Raw genomic sequence first — 14,317 nt, 5'->3', positions numbered from 1 at the left:
CGCTAGAAATTCCTGGCAAGGCCTCATAAACAGACGGCAGTTGTTTATTAACGGAATGCAGGACGACATGGTCCCTAGCAGGGACATGTACTTGCGCACAGAGACTCTGGTACCGCCGCTCCATTCCGACGCCTTGTTTTGAAGTTTCTGAATTCTTTCGCTGGATGGTTTCACCAGGCTTGTGTGCGTATGAAACTCCGCTCCTAGAAAGACCAAGGTCCTCGAAGGCTCTACTGAGGACTTGTTGAAGTTTATTGCGAAGCCCAGTTCCTGTAAGATGGACATTGTGGCTCGTAGACTGTCTCGTGTTTGTTCCTTGGATGACCCTCTGATTAGCCAGTCGTCTAGATATGGATAGACATGATGACCATCCTTCCTTAAATGGGCCGCTATAGGGGCCAAGCACTTGGTGAACGTCCTGGGGGAGGACTTGAGCCCGAACGGGAGGACCTTGAACTGAAAATGCTTTCTCCCGACGACGAATCTTAAATATCTCCTGTGTCGTGGGCGTATTGGGATGTGAAAATAAGCATCCTGAAGGTCTAGTGAAGAGAGATAGTCCATGGGTTGCACCGATCTGATAACCTCTTGGAGTTTTAGCATTTTGAATTTTTGGCTCTTTAGCCACTTGTTGAGTACCCTCAGGTCGAGAATGGGCCTCCATTTGCCGTTTGGCTTTTTGACAACAAAGAACCTGGAATAAACTCCTTGGCCTTCCTGTGCCACAGGAACTCTCTCTACCGCCCCTTTTCGCAACATAAGCTCCGCCTCTTGTCGTAGGATTTGGAGGTGGGGCTGTGTCGAGAATAAAGGAGGAAGACGCGGAGGCTTGTCTTTGAATTGCAGCGCATGACCCATGCGAATCGTGTCTAGGACCCATCGATCTTTGGTGATGCATTTCCATCGGTCGAAGTGATGAGAGACTCGACCCCCCAGGACGTTCCGAAGGCCGTCATTGGTTGCTGGTTTGCTTGTTCTTCGTTGACGACGGACCTGAGCCTCGCCGCCTGGAGGCTTGATAGTCCCTGCTTCCACGTGCCGACTGGGACGCTCGTCTGAACCCTTGTGAAGAGTACGAGGGCCTGTTAAATCCACGGTCCCTCGAGGCTCCAAAGCGGGAGTTTCCAGAAGCACCTCTGAAAGGGCGAAAAGAGCGAAAATTTCTACCCGTTTGAAGGGCGCCGAGGGACCTAGCAGTATCCGTGTCTTCTTTCATCCCTTTCAGCGCTTCATCAACCTTTTCGCCAAACAGGTGCTCCCCTTCGCATGGCATGTCCAGGACTTTGTACTGTACTTCAGGACGGAAAGTAGTACATTTGAGCCACGCTTGTCGACGAAGCACTACTCCATGGTTGATTTGTTTGAAACCAGACTCTGCTAGGTCCACTGCGATATTAATAGCGTGGTTCGAGGCCTCCTCGCCGTCCCGCACCAGTAACATAGCTGCTTTTCGGTGTTCGTCTGGCAGGTGTTCTAGGATAGGGGCTAATTTGTGCCACATTTCCCTATCATATCGTGACACGATCGCTAAGGAATTGGCTGCTCTTACTGTCGTCGCTCCGACCGAGAGCACCTTCTTTCCAAATGCGTCCTGCCTCCTAGCCTCGCTTTCCGGTGGCGTTGAACATTTTTGCTGGACCCTGGCCTTCCTAGCTGCTGCCGCCGACACCACCGAGTCAGACAAAGGCTGTGATGTTAGACATTTTGGAGTGGACTCCGGAGCTTTAAACTTTTTCTCGATCCGTCCCTTTATGGCTGGTTCCGAGAACGGATGGCGCATCGTTTTGAGACCTTCTTGCCACACGTGGTCAAGGATTGGGATGGCAAATACCGATTTTCTCCTTTGACCCATATGGTCAAAAAGGAAACAGTCTTTCCTCTGCTCCTCAGGAATCAAGCCGAATTCGGAACACGCTTTCCCCATCATTGCATGGAAGGCTCCCACATCATCAGGGGGAGATGGCTGTGTCTGGCTCCTCGTAGACTCCAATTCTACATCCGAATTCCATGTCGGGTCCCTCGACGGTGACAGGGAGATGTCTGACCCAGAGTCATCATGTATAGAGTCGGACTCCGACAACTCACCCTCCTCCTGAGCTCGAGGACGATCTTTTACCGCCTGGGGAGCCGATGGGTGATTCGTCGACGAGCGAGCCGTACAAGTTTGCTCGTCGACGGAAGGTACAGACAGAAGTGACGATGACGTCCCAGGTTGAGGGAACTGGGTATCCAGCCGCTGTAGTAGCTTCTGAAGAGTATTAAGCACATCCAGAGACAAAACTGTCTGGGGGTTCAGCAACGTGGATGATATAGGTACCATACCCCCGCTCGCACTCGTCGCCGTCGTCGTCGACGTGGAAGGCCGTAAGCCTAAATCCAATGGCTGCAGAACCATGTCACCTTCCCCTTCCGCCGAGCAGGCCGTGTCTGGCTGCAGTAAGACCTCAGGGGGGATCGGGTCATAGACCTCAGGCAGCCAAGCCATAGACTGAGTTTCCGTCGACGAAGGAATCCCAACCGCTGCTGCTTGAACGGTAATAGGCATCGTCAATGACACCGAGGTCGACGAGGAAGTCGTCGTCGTCGAGCCTTTAGACTTCGTTGTCGATTTTGATGCCGACTTCCCGGCTGAAGCTTCTCGACTCACGGAAGACCTGGGACGGTCCCCTGAGGAGGATTTAGACAGCGCCAGCCTCTCCGTCTTAGATGATGAGGAGGAGGAGGGCTTTTTATGAGATGAGGAGGATCCAGCATGTTTCCCCTTATGCTTGTCCTCAGGGCGAATTTCTGCTGGCCGCACCTTCTTCGATGGAGGCTCCGACTTGCTCCTGGAGGCCGTGGAGCCAACTTCCGAAGCCGGGTAGGCACCCGCTCCGTCATTAAGCCAGTCGACCAGCCTTCTTTTACGGTCCTTAAGGGTTTTTTGGGAGAAACCCTGGCATATCTCACATGTATCCGCCGTGTGGTGCGGGTGGAGACAGTAGATACAGTCCATGTGGCCGTCTCCTTCATAAACCTTTTTGAGGCCACAGGTTGCACATGGGCGAAATAACGCCTTTCCAGACATAATTCTCCAGATTTGAACTTCGCTTACGCGAAACAGACAAAAAAACAATCTAGTTATCACTAGTAGTAACACGAAGATCCCACTGCTTTGAAAGACGGTTGAAATCTGAGGGAGCGCGGGGGCGGGGCCTGTATTTATATCATGACGTCCTGACGGCACGGGCACGCATGATACAAAACGAGGTGGATAGGACGCATAAGCGTCGAAAAAGTTTTCCTACGGGAAAGGGTCTATATAATGTACCGGGGATTCCCAGCCTGACGACGGGGAATATTCAAAGCATGTGAATCCATGAAAGATCCAATGCTGGAGAAGGAGGCCTGCTTTGGCCTCTGTGTGATAACACGTACACCAAGGCACCCAGTGCTGTCGCGTGGCCTTGCCGGGCTAATTCTTTCTAGAACACACATATTGGCAACAATTTTTGAACAAAGAAGAGTTTATGTAAAGGTTAGCAGCATGGGCCTCTCTCATCAGCACTTGGGCCTATTGAGATTTCCCCTTCAGGTTCACGGCCTGTGTCTAACACACAAAATATTGCATGGCCGTGCAGGCCCTATGCTTCGACTATGGCTACTTAATATCTGAAAAATGGCATCTGCTTATATACGCGGACTATGTCTAAACTTCTCAATTTGCGTACAAATTAGGATTGTGTGGGGACCTTTAGAACGCTCCATTGGTCTTTTATAGTTCTTCCAATGGGTCTTGCCTCACCCTAAAGCACCTAGGGGGGTGGGATGGATAAGCTCCCTTAGCAACATTGGGACAAGGCGACATATCCTCTAGCCCAGAGGAAGACCAAGATGGTACTGAATGGGATTCCAGCAGCACAGAGTTCTCACTGTTGTGTGAGCTCGGCCACTCCTCTAGAAGGGGAACCGCGTAAAAGGCGCAATAAGAGTGTTAAGAAATGCCGAGATATTTCCCCGGACGAGCCCTTCGATCCAAACCTGCTACTCCACCAGAGATCCTTGCTGTGGGAGCCCCCGGCGAAGGTCACAAGATACTTGAAAAAGCGACTATGCACGCCTTTAAAAAAGGAGGCGAGGGGCAATTGAAGGCAGAATGTCCCAGACCTTCTCTGCAGATAAAGTAGCAGACACTCTGGAGGTGGACTCTCGTATGTTTACATTCATGGTGAAGTGCACCAAGGACCTGAAAAAGGGCATTGACCGCTCATGGATAGAGCGTCAGGATACACTCCTCGATTCCGTAGGTCCATTGGCCAAGATCTTACAAATGGTGGAAGAGGCCAAAGAGGTCACGCCTATTGATGTGCATATTCTGGCTGGTTTGGCACAAAGAGCGGTTTGTCTTATAGGTTACACCAACTGTGCAATAACAGCGGAGTGCAGACGATCGATTTTAGCAAAGAACAACCTGAAACTCAGGGAGTTGGCGTCCTCTGAGGTGGCTGCAGCAGCTAAAGGGATTTTGTTTGAGAAGCTTTCGTCAAAGACATGCCCAGATTTGCTATTACTTTCGCTGCTCTGGTCAATGGCTAGACATCAATTAAAAGAGTGTTCGTGCCCCTGGTATTCGCCAGGGCTGAGAGAAGCAGGGGCCGCTCCGCCTGCTGCTGAGGAGGCCAGAGGCCCTATAGAGGAAACAACTGGCGACAGCAGGAAGACAGAAGGCCAAATCAACCTGATCTGCAATTAGGCACTCTAAAACCCCACCTTCGTTAATATAGGATTTGGATCATCACTAATATTGCCCATCACTATCACTAATTAATATATTCAAAAATTACATTTTGAACAAAATAATTCACGACTTTACTCATTTTTACTGATGCCATTTCAGAAGATCCTGGCTACTTATCAGTTTCCCCAGACATGGAAGGAGGCGATAGTTGTGATCTTCAAGAAGGGAGACCCATCTCCCTTCGTGATGCCTCCTACAAAATCTTCTCACACTTTGTTTTGCGAGCCCTTGAACGTTGGGCTAAGGAATCTGGCAGATATGACTTAAACCAGTCAGGCTTCCGCAAGGGCAGAGGCACTTCTTTGAATTGCTTGTTGATGACGCTTTTGTGAAACCAGGCAGTGCAAACCAAACATAGCCTGTACTTGGCTTTCTTGGACATTTCAAAGGCTTTCGACTGTGTAGATCGCTCTAGGCTGTGGGAGATGAGGAAGTGGGGCTGTCCGGTACCCTTGGTTAATATTCTCTAACACCTACATTCAGACATTAGATCAAAGTCAGGCTGGTTTCAAGGGGGATTGTTCTCTGTCAGGATCCTTGTCGAGCGGGGCTTATGACAGGGATGTGTGTTAGCCCCATTTTTATTTAATCTTTATATCCTCGGCATAGGGGCAGCTCTAGCTCATATTGTGGTTAATCCCCCTAGACTGGGCTCCCTGAAGTTGCATTACCTTCTATATGCGAACAATCTTATCTTTATGGATTGTACTGCAATAGGTCTCCAAGGGTCATTAAATACTATGGCTGATTCCTTCAGGGACTTGGGCTTGGACATAAATGTGCCCAAGTCAAAGATCCTAGTTATGAATCGATATAGGATTCTTTGAGGTAGGCCTAATTTCATGTGGTATATAAATAGAACCAGAATGAAGGAGGTTACTGAATTTAGATAGCTTGGTGTTCTATCTAAAGCAAAAAGGTCCCTGGGACTGGTAAATCAGGCAAGCTTGAACCAATTGCGACAGTGACCCAATTATGGCTATTGGATAGGAAATATATGGCCGCTTTTCCTTTCTACCTGTTGTGAAAATGTATAAACAAATATTGGTCTCAAAATTGACTTATGGTGCGGAGGTGCGAGACGAGGATCTGTCCTGGTTTAAGCTTCAGTCATTCATACGGAAAGAAATGTTGGTACTTCCCATGGGTTCTCCTACTGCAGCCCTATGACATATTTTGGGACTTGTTCCGCTGGAGATAATTGTTACTTGGTGGATAACTTTATTAGTGAGAAGTATCTTGTTTCCTCCAGCCTTTTCCTTTTTTGTGCAGCTTAATTTCTTGTATTTTTAAATTTTTCTATTGGCATTTATGTATAAACAGAAGCATTTAAACACAGGTTATATATCATAACATCCGGTGTCTCTCGTGTCTGCCTGGTGAATTATAGTTAACAGTAAACAAACAATAAATTTGACTGTCCTCCTTCCTGTTGCCGCTGTAGTTTTCTCGCTCTTCCCATTTGAGTCTTTAATTGGATGCTATCTTGCTGTTTCGAGGCGTTACAATGCCAGGGGGGGGGTGAGGGCTTGGCTTTTCTGTCAGTGTTCCATGCATGCAGTTCGTGCCAGGAGGTCGGCTCATGGGGGCTTAAAGTTCGTCGAGAAGATCATGTCTCTCATGAGGGCTTTCCAGGATTCCAGTGTTGCGCTCGCATCCCCCCCACCTCGATTGTTCCCCTCCTCCAAGGCTCTGGTTTCAGCGGTGGTCCATCTCTCCATTTCCCTGATCCAGGGTTCGTACCTGGGGCCACCTGGCGATTTCCAGGCCATTGCGATCGTTCTCTTTGTTAGTATGCACGCCATATCCATCAGTTTTACTATATGCTTGATTTTACTTAGTCTAGGGTGTGTGCCCAAAAGGCACTCCTTAGGTGTCCACTCATATCTTTCCACTCCTGCTCTCCTACAGGTTTGCTCAACAGCGGACCAGAGTTTCTGCGATTTGGGGCAAGTCCAGAACATGTGGACCAGGTCCGCGTGTTGGCTAGTGCACCATGGGCATGTTGGCAGGATTTTGTTGTTGAATGTAGCTACCCTGTGTGGGGTCATGTAGGTCCTGTAGAGGACATTCAGCTGGATGAGTCTGAACCTGGTATTCCGCGACACCTCCTGTGGATACATCAGGGCCCTGCTCCATTCACTCTGTGATTTCTGTTCCCAAATCTGTCTCCCATCTCTCTTTCCGATGAGCGCTTCTCGGATTAAGTCTATCATTTATTTGGGTGTATAGCCTTGATGTCGGTTTCTATCCATCACTCAGGTTGTACATCTCCTGCCCGAGAGGGTGTGTCTCCGGTTCCTCGGGCCATGTGTTCCAGTTTTTCTTGGCTGCATTTTTCACCCTTTGGTACTATTGAAATTGGCCTGCGGCAAGCCCGTCTTTTGTTTGTAGTGAGTCGAAGTCCCTGAATACTCCTTCTTTAAACATGTCTCCCCATGTGTAGAGGCCGTAATTCTCCCAGCTCCTCATTGCTGGTAGGTCGGTGGGGGTCCTGCAGACATCAGCAAGCATGGGGATTTCAGGCATGGATGGGTGTTGCATTCCGAGCGATGAGCCGACCTTTTTCCAGACTTGTCTCCCTAGCTTCACTATCATAGGTCGGTCAGAAGGCCCAACTTATGTGCTCCATATTATTTCTTTGGGATGCATTGGTGTCGTCAGTTGTTGGAGAAGGCCTGTTTCGGCTGTTGGTTCATCCGACAACCACTGACGTGAGTCAATTGGGCAGCTAGATAATATTTCTGAAATTCGGGCAGTTGTATGCCGCCCTCTCTGTGAGGGAGTGTCAGGATGTTTAGTGCAACTTTGTGTCTGGGCGAGCCCCACAAGAAGTCTTTGATTAGGGTTTCTAGTTTCCTGAAGAAGGGTTGGGGTATATAGTATGTTATGTTGGTGAAGTAGTATAGGAACCTCTGTAGTATTATCATTTTGGTGATCGCTGCTCTGCCCATCATGGAGAGTGGGAGTTTAGATCAGAATTTGATGAATTTCGCACCCCACACATCGCTGCCTCCGTGTTGCACTCGTGTGTGAGGGCAGGCGTGTGCTTAATAGTGACTCCAAGATAGCGCAATGCCTCCTCTTGCCACTGGATCCCCATCACAGGTAGTTCTTCTGTTTTTTCCCTCTAAGCCCGGCAAGGGGGAAGGAGCATAATTTCTGTCTGCTGATCTTTATTCTGGAATAATTTGCAAAATTGTCTAGGATGTCTAGTGCCGTTGGTGCATTCATTCGTGGGTTACGCAGGTATAAGAGAACGTCGTCCGCATACAGAGAGATAATGTTGTCTATCCCACCTGTTCTAATCCCTGCATCGAAGAGCTGTTTCCTGAAATAGATTGCTATTGGTTCCAGGCCGAGGATATACAACATTGGCGACAGTGGGCACCCCCTTATGGTTCCTCTTCGTATAGCCCAAGCTCCCGACATCCTGCCGCATTACTCTCGCCACAGGGGCGTTGTAGAGCACCCCAACCCACCGAATGAAGTGCTCACCAAGTCCAAATTCCCTCAGAGTCTCAATCAGCCACTCCCAGAATATTGAATCAAACGCCTTTATGGCATCTAACGAGAGTACCGCCAGGTCTTCCTTGCTCTCTGCAGTTTGTGCCATTATGTGTTGGAGCCTTCTTAAGTTAGCAGTGGTGTTGCGGCCCGGGACAAAACCATTCTGGTACTCATGTATTAGGGATCCTATCACTCTCGCTAGCCTTTTAGCTAGGATGGTTATCAGGATTTTGCTGTCATAGTTCAGCATTTCCAGGGGGTGGTATGAGTCGCACTCGGCGGCCGGTTTACCAGGTTTAAGCATTGGTATTATGATGGTCTCTCTCATGCTCCCCGGTAGTATCCCCGTCTCGTATGCCTCATCATATACTCCGTGTAGCATCAGGGTTAAGATCTCCTCGTAGGCCTTGTAGAATTCTGGTGTGAGGCCATCAGTTCCAGGAGTCTTGCATGTAGACAGGGAACTGATCGCCTCTGAGATGTCCACCGTCGTGATTGCCTCTCCCAGCATGTTTCGTTGTTCCGGGTTCAGTTTGGGGAGTCCAACTTCGGCCAGGGTGTCCCTGATGTCTTCTATTGGGACTTAAGTCTGAGAAAACATCGTCCCTGATTTCTTTGGGAATGTGCCTCGGATGCTCTTTCCTACATAACCAGGCCAGAATCCTGCCAGGTTTATCGGCCTCTTTGTGCGCCTTAGCAGTTCGCGTTGAGAAATCGAACTTGGACATCCTCTCCCACGCAAGGTGGCAGTCGTCTGATTTCTCTCAGCTTGTCTTCCTTCTCTTTGGTTGGGGTTTCGTTATTTTCCAGCTGTCTGATCTCTTCCTCCTTGTCCTCTAGTTTCCTTTTCAGTTGCTTCCTGATTCCCCCAGCTTCTGCTATTATCTCACCCTGCGTTACCACCTTCATGGCTTCCCACAGTGTGCTCCACTTCTCGACTGATCCCTTGTTGACCCTTATGTACTCTTCCAGTTTTTCTCCTAAACTGTCCTTGAATGCAGGGTCTGTTAAGGCTTTTGTAGGCATGCGCCACATCGGGATGGGGGGCCTGGGGCCTCTCAGGCTTAATTGCATAAACAGCGGGGAGTGGTCTGAGAGTGACCTGCCCAGGTAGCTTACAGACTCCACCTGTGGGGTTAATTCATGGTTGATGAAGAGATGATCTATCCTGGTGTGGAGGCCATGGGGGGACAAGTAGAAGGAGTAGGATCTGTCGGTGGGGTGCAAGTCTCTCCAGAGGTCGACTAGTTCCAGGTTTTTCTACTGCGTTGCGGAGTGCCCGTGGAACGGAGTTATTGGGGAGTTGTGGCATTCTGGACCTGTCCATTTCTTCATTCATCACGCGGTTGAAGTCCCCCCCCATAGGAAGGTACCCTCCCTGTAGTGTGTGATTCTAGCGCACATCTGCTTAAGGTAGGTAGGTATGCTATGTTGGGGGAAATACGAGTTTACGATGCATATCTGGATGTTTTCTATCATCCCTCACACCACCACGTATCTACCGTCTTTGTCCACCTCCGCCCCCATCTGTTGGAATGGTGTCTCTGGGCTCACCCATGTGTATACACCTCGTGTGTATCTCGGGTAGGATGCGCCGCTGCCCTGGCCCCCCCAGTAATCAGCTAGTTTGCTCATGGTGTTCGCCACGAGATGCGTTTCCTGCAGGAGTGCGATCAACACCATTTTGCGCCTTAGGTAGGAGTGGATACGGTTCCTCCTCAGGTAGGACCCCATCCCCCTGACATTCCACGTGATTATTTTGAGCTGTGCTGCCATCGCCTGGGTGTGGTTGTTGGTGTGAGTGACCCCTCGTCACTTCTATGGCGTTATCGTGTGTTGCAGAGCATCGCATCTCGCTCTACTTTTATAGTTTGGTTGGCTTCAGTTTCTGGTGTCAGGTCATTTCCAATTCGTTTGGTGATTCCAGGGAGGAGGGCAGTACCAACAATAACATTAAAAAAGTAACTGTAACTGGTGCACCCAGCTTCTGCCATTGGGGTGCAGTGCTCGGGTGCTCTCGCGCTGCCTGGCCCCATCCGGGTTTCTGGCGCGAGTGGGGTCGTGCTGGCAACAGGCCTGCACTGATCTTTCGTGGGTTGGTGCCGTGTGCTCATGCGTGGGGGGCCGGACGAACCCCATAATCATTTAGCTTTCTCGTGTTGTTATGGTGTTTCTGTCTTCGTGATGCGCCGATCCGCGGTAGTGCCCAAAGAAAGTATCAGAGACGGCGGTGTTTCGCCGCTGGGCTTTCGTCCTTTGCGAGCTTCGGTGTGGTTCTTGTGGGTAGGCTCTGTGGGCACTTCAGCCAAGTTGTTATGTTCCATCCACATGTTGGCTGCGGCCGGTGTCTCCAGGAATATCGCTCGCCCTTTGTAAATCACTTTTAGTCTGGACGGATACAGCAGCATGTATTTCAAGTTCAACTGTCTCAGCCTGGCCTTAACTGGGACAAAAGAATTCCTCGCCCTTTGAGTGTATTCTGGGTAGATGGTAATTTTCGAGTTGTCTCGAACTATCGCTCCGCTCTCCCTTGAGAATTTCAGAATTACTTCCCTTTCCCGGACGTTGAGGACCTTTGCTATGATGGGTCGAGGGTAGGAGCCCAGGGGGAGGGGGTTTTCTTCTGGAGCGATCTATGTGCTCTCTCTATGGCGAAGCCCTGTGACAGCTTCTCCGCCCGATTTCTTGCTGCATCAGGGATTCCACATAGGCCGTCGAATCCGAGGTCTCTGTCCCCTCAGGGGCTCCCAGTATCCTGATGTTATTGCGCCTAGCGCGTCCTTCCGCCTCCTCTGACCTCGCCTCTAGGATGGCTACCTTCCTCCCTAGGTCTGCAACCTCAGCTTGAAGGTCTGCAGTTTCTTCTGTCGGCTCCTTCAGGGAAGATTCTATGTTGGTACCACGCTCCGTTAAGTTACGGGCACCTTGACGTATAAGCTGGATGTCGGCTTTTACTTCATCTATTTTGGTATCTATAAACATTCTCAGGCCTGCTATCGCTTCGAGTACTTGGTTGTCCTTGCCGCTTTCTTCCGGGCTGACCTGCAGTGCAGCGCCTTTTGGCGTGGACTGGGCGTTGGGGTGGGTTTTCGCCGTAACAAAGGGGTCCATTGTGGCGTTCTTCACTTTCGCTTAGCCCTTTCGGTTGGTTTAGACGCCTGGTTCGCCTTTTTAGGCTAGGTTGTTGCCTGGTTCGCTCCAGTCTATCTCACCAGTGTCCCTTCCTGCGGCGCTCTATGCTATTTAGGCCCTGGTCGTTTATGGAGTGTGTTCTCACCACTGTGGTGCCTCTGGCAGTCTTTGGTCCGAGGTTATCTTGCCGTGTGTCGTTGTCGCCACTGTGGGCCAGCCCCTGGGGGTGTGGTGCGGAGACAATGTTTTTATGCTCAGTTATGGGGTTAATGTGTCGCCCCTGGGATGCACCACGTGTCTCTCTGGTAAGCCCTGATGTGGGGGTCCGCTGCCGTCTGTCTCACAGAGCTGCGTGATGTGCTGGGTTGGTCTCCCCTGGTCTATGCCAGCAGTGGCGCTTTGCCCATGTGCTGATGTGAAGCGCAAGGCAGCCCCTGGAGTGGCCTTGCCTTAGTTTGCCCCGCTGTAGCAGCCAGGGGTCAGCTCCTGAGTGACGTGTGGGCCGAGGTCTTGGTTGCTCCGGTGGGATTCAGTTTCTGCCTGGAGAGTCTTGTATCAGCGCCCAAATAGGCCTTGGCACGGGGTCCAGTTGGGCCAGGTGTTGTGTTGGAGCTGGCCCCGTTACACCTCTTCCGGCAGTGCTGGCTCGCGTTCTTATTGTCTGCGGTGACCAGTTGTAAGTTTATGATTCACCCAGCGCTTATTACTTTGTTGAGCCAGTCGGGCGGGGGTTGCTGAGCGCGGGGGCAGGTACCTGGCTCAAGGCTCCTGCCTGCCGCTGGTTTACTGGGCCCTCCAGGCCCCTCGGTCAGGCGACAAGGGCGCCAGTCCTCTGGGCAGTTCTTCGGAGCTATCTGTCCCTCTACGTCCCCGCCCTCGGGACAGTGTTACGGTGGGCCTGAGCCCCTCTCAATTATGGAGGATCCGGCTTTGTGCGCACCAGAGCGGGTAGCCGTCTTCGCGGCTGCAGCGCTGCGTCTCACCGTGCTCATTCTGGGCGGCTCCACTGCTCCTCCGTCCTCTGCGCCCCGGCTGGTTGCTGTCTCTCCAGGATGTCACCGCCTTGGTCACAACGGGAGGGCTCCCGCCCGCTGGTGCGCCGCCAGGTCGCCTCGGGTCCCGATCGGCTGTCTCTGTGGAGGACCCAGGTTCGCGGCTTTGGGGGCCCCTCTCGTGGATTCTCTGGGCTCCCGGCTTCAGTCTCGCTCTGCTCGCCTTCACTCCTCGCCGCCTGCACCAGCGGCTCCACTCGCTGTCCGCCCTGAGCGCGTGATGTCTGGCCCCACGGTCCCCGCAGGGCTGCTGTCAGAAGTTTCGGGAGTGCAGTACGCACCGCTCCACTGGACCCTGTGGTGCTGATCCGGCGTGCCCAGTGCTCCCTGCCCCCCAGGGTGTTTACAACCAGCAGCAGGAGCGCGGCTTCTGTTCGCGCCTCAGGCTTGCCTGTCCGTTGCGGTTGCCATTTTGTGTGCGTCGCCCAGGATCGGGGGGAGAGAGGCCGGGTGGGACGCCGCACCAGGTTCCCAGGCTCCAATTTCCTTTGGAATTAGTTGTGAAGTGCAGGCTTTCGCTCCCACCTCAGCTGGGTCGGCTTTTAAAACGGTGCTGCTGGCTTCAAACACCTTGTTGAGGATCGGATTATGGTGGCTCCGCCAGAGCTCAGCGTTTCAGCATCCTCACGCCATGAGCACCAGGCCACGCCCCGGTCAGCTTAAGGGCATAGATCATAGAGGGTTAAGAAGAAATTATATGAAAATGCTTGGATTGCAAACAGACGAAGCCTCGAGCTTTATACACATTTTGATCATTTTTCCTTGGACATAAAACCATATAATAATCAACAGATATGTATGGGAGGATATCTGTGTAAACAAAATTAAGGGAGTTTTGGTTGCATGTAAAATTTAATTTGCTGCTAACCAATGATGTTTTTGGTGCAAGGAATAGACTGCCAAAGGAACAATGGACCTGTCGCATATGTATGAAATGTAAAGAAACTGTAAATCACGTAATTATTGAATGCCCAGCACTTGGTAATCAGCGGAGTGAAATGTTTGAACTATACTTTAAGGCCACGCTGAACGCTGCCAGCCCTTCCAGGACTACACTCCGGAGAGGGAGAATACCAAGTTATTGTGGTGCTGATAATACATTGATAGAAAAACAACACCAAAGAACAAATTTTACCCCATTGTCAGTGAGACAGAATGAACATTGGCATTACCAATTGCAACTGTGCCATTTGAGTCATAGCAGAAAACACTGACCTTAAATATATAGCTGTGCCATGCCTTGAAAACGACCTAGGGTCGAAACACGTGTCGGCGAACGAGAATATTCAATTAGAACATTTGAACATTCATTAAAAATTGAAATTGTAGAAGCACCATCTGCTAGTTATATCTATTCTAGATAAGCATATACAGTAGGAGGTTTCTCTTACTGTATACTTTAAGACCCTAACACTGTTTACATGGGAAATGTTGTGGTAGAATTTTCTTTTAGCGCCCACGGATTAATTGGTTATAACTCTGATGAACTTTGTAAAAAGTGTAGTGATTGACAAGCTTATTTTAAAGGTAATGAAATTATTAGGAATTTGTACATGTACATTTTCTAACATCTTTTATTCTGTTTTACATATGTATATATTGGTTGTATTTTTACTCTTTTGGTGTATGTGTGTACAGTTTCACTTGTTGAAGCTAGGTCACACAATAAAGAATTGAATCGATAACCAGTTAACAATGCAAACATATTTCCATTTCTTAAATAAAACAGACATTTAATCTTGCAAGTAGTGGAAACATCAGAAATATGTTGTACTTATTAACTTTTTTAGTGAATGTGTACAACATAGTGTTAAGAAAATAGACAAATAAACATTTTTAGTTATTG

At 50.0% G+C, this 14,317-nt stretch overlaps 1 protein-coding gene across 7 annotated transcripts in view; it reads right to left on the bottom strand.

Moving 5' to 3' along the window:
- METTL15 (methyltransferase 15, mitochondrial 12S rRNA N4-cytidine) overlaps nt 1–14,317 on the bottom strand; it is a 1,712,973-nt gene that overhangs the window by 1,011,516 nt on the left and 687,140 nt on the right. The gene's annotated exons all lie outside the window — the stretch shown is intronic.

This window comes from Ambystoma mexicanum, chromosome 11, assembly GCF_040938575.1.
Source record: "Ambystoma mexicanum isolate Mex_15411 chromosome 11, UKY_AmexF1_1, whole genome shotgun sequence".
In the NCBI taxonomy this organism is placed as follows: domain Eukaryota; kingdom Metazoa; phylum Chordata; class Amphibia; order Caudata; family Ambystomatidae; genus Ambystoma; species Ambystoma mexicanum.
This window is presented reverse-complemented; position numbering and strand designations above follow the sequence as displayed.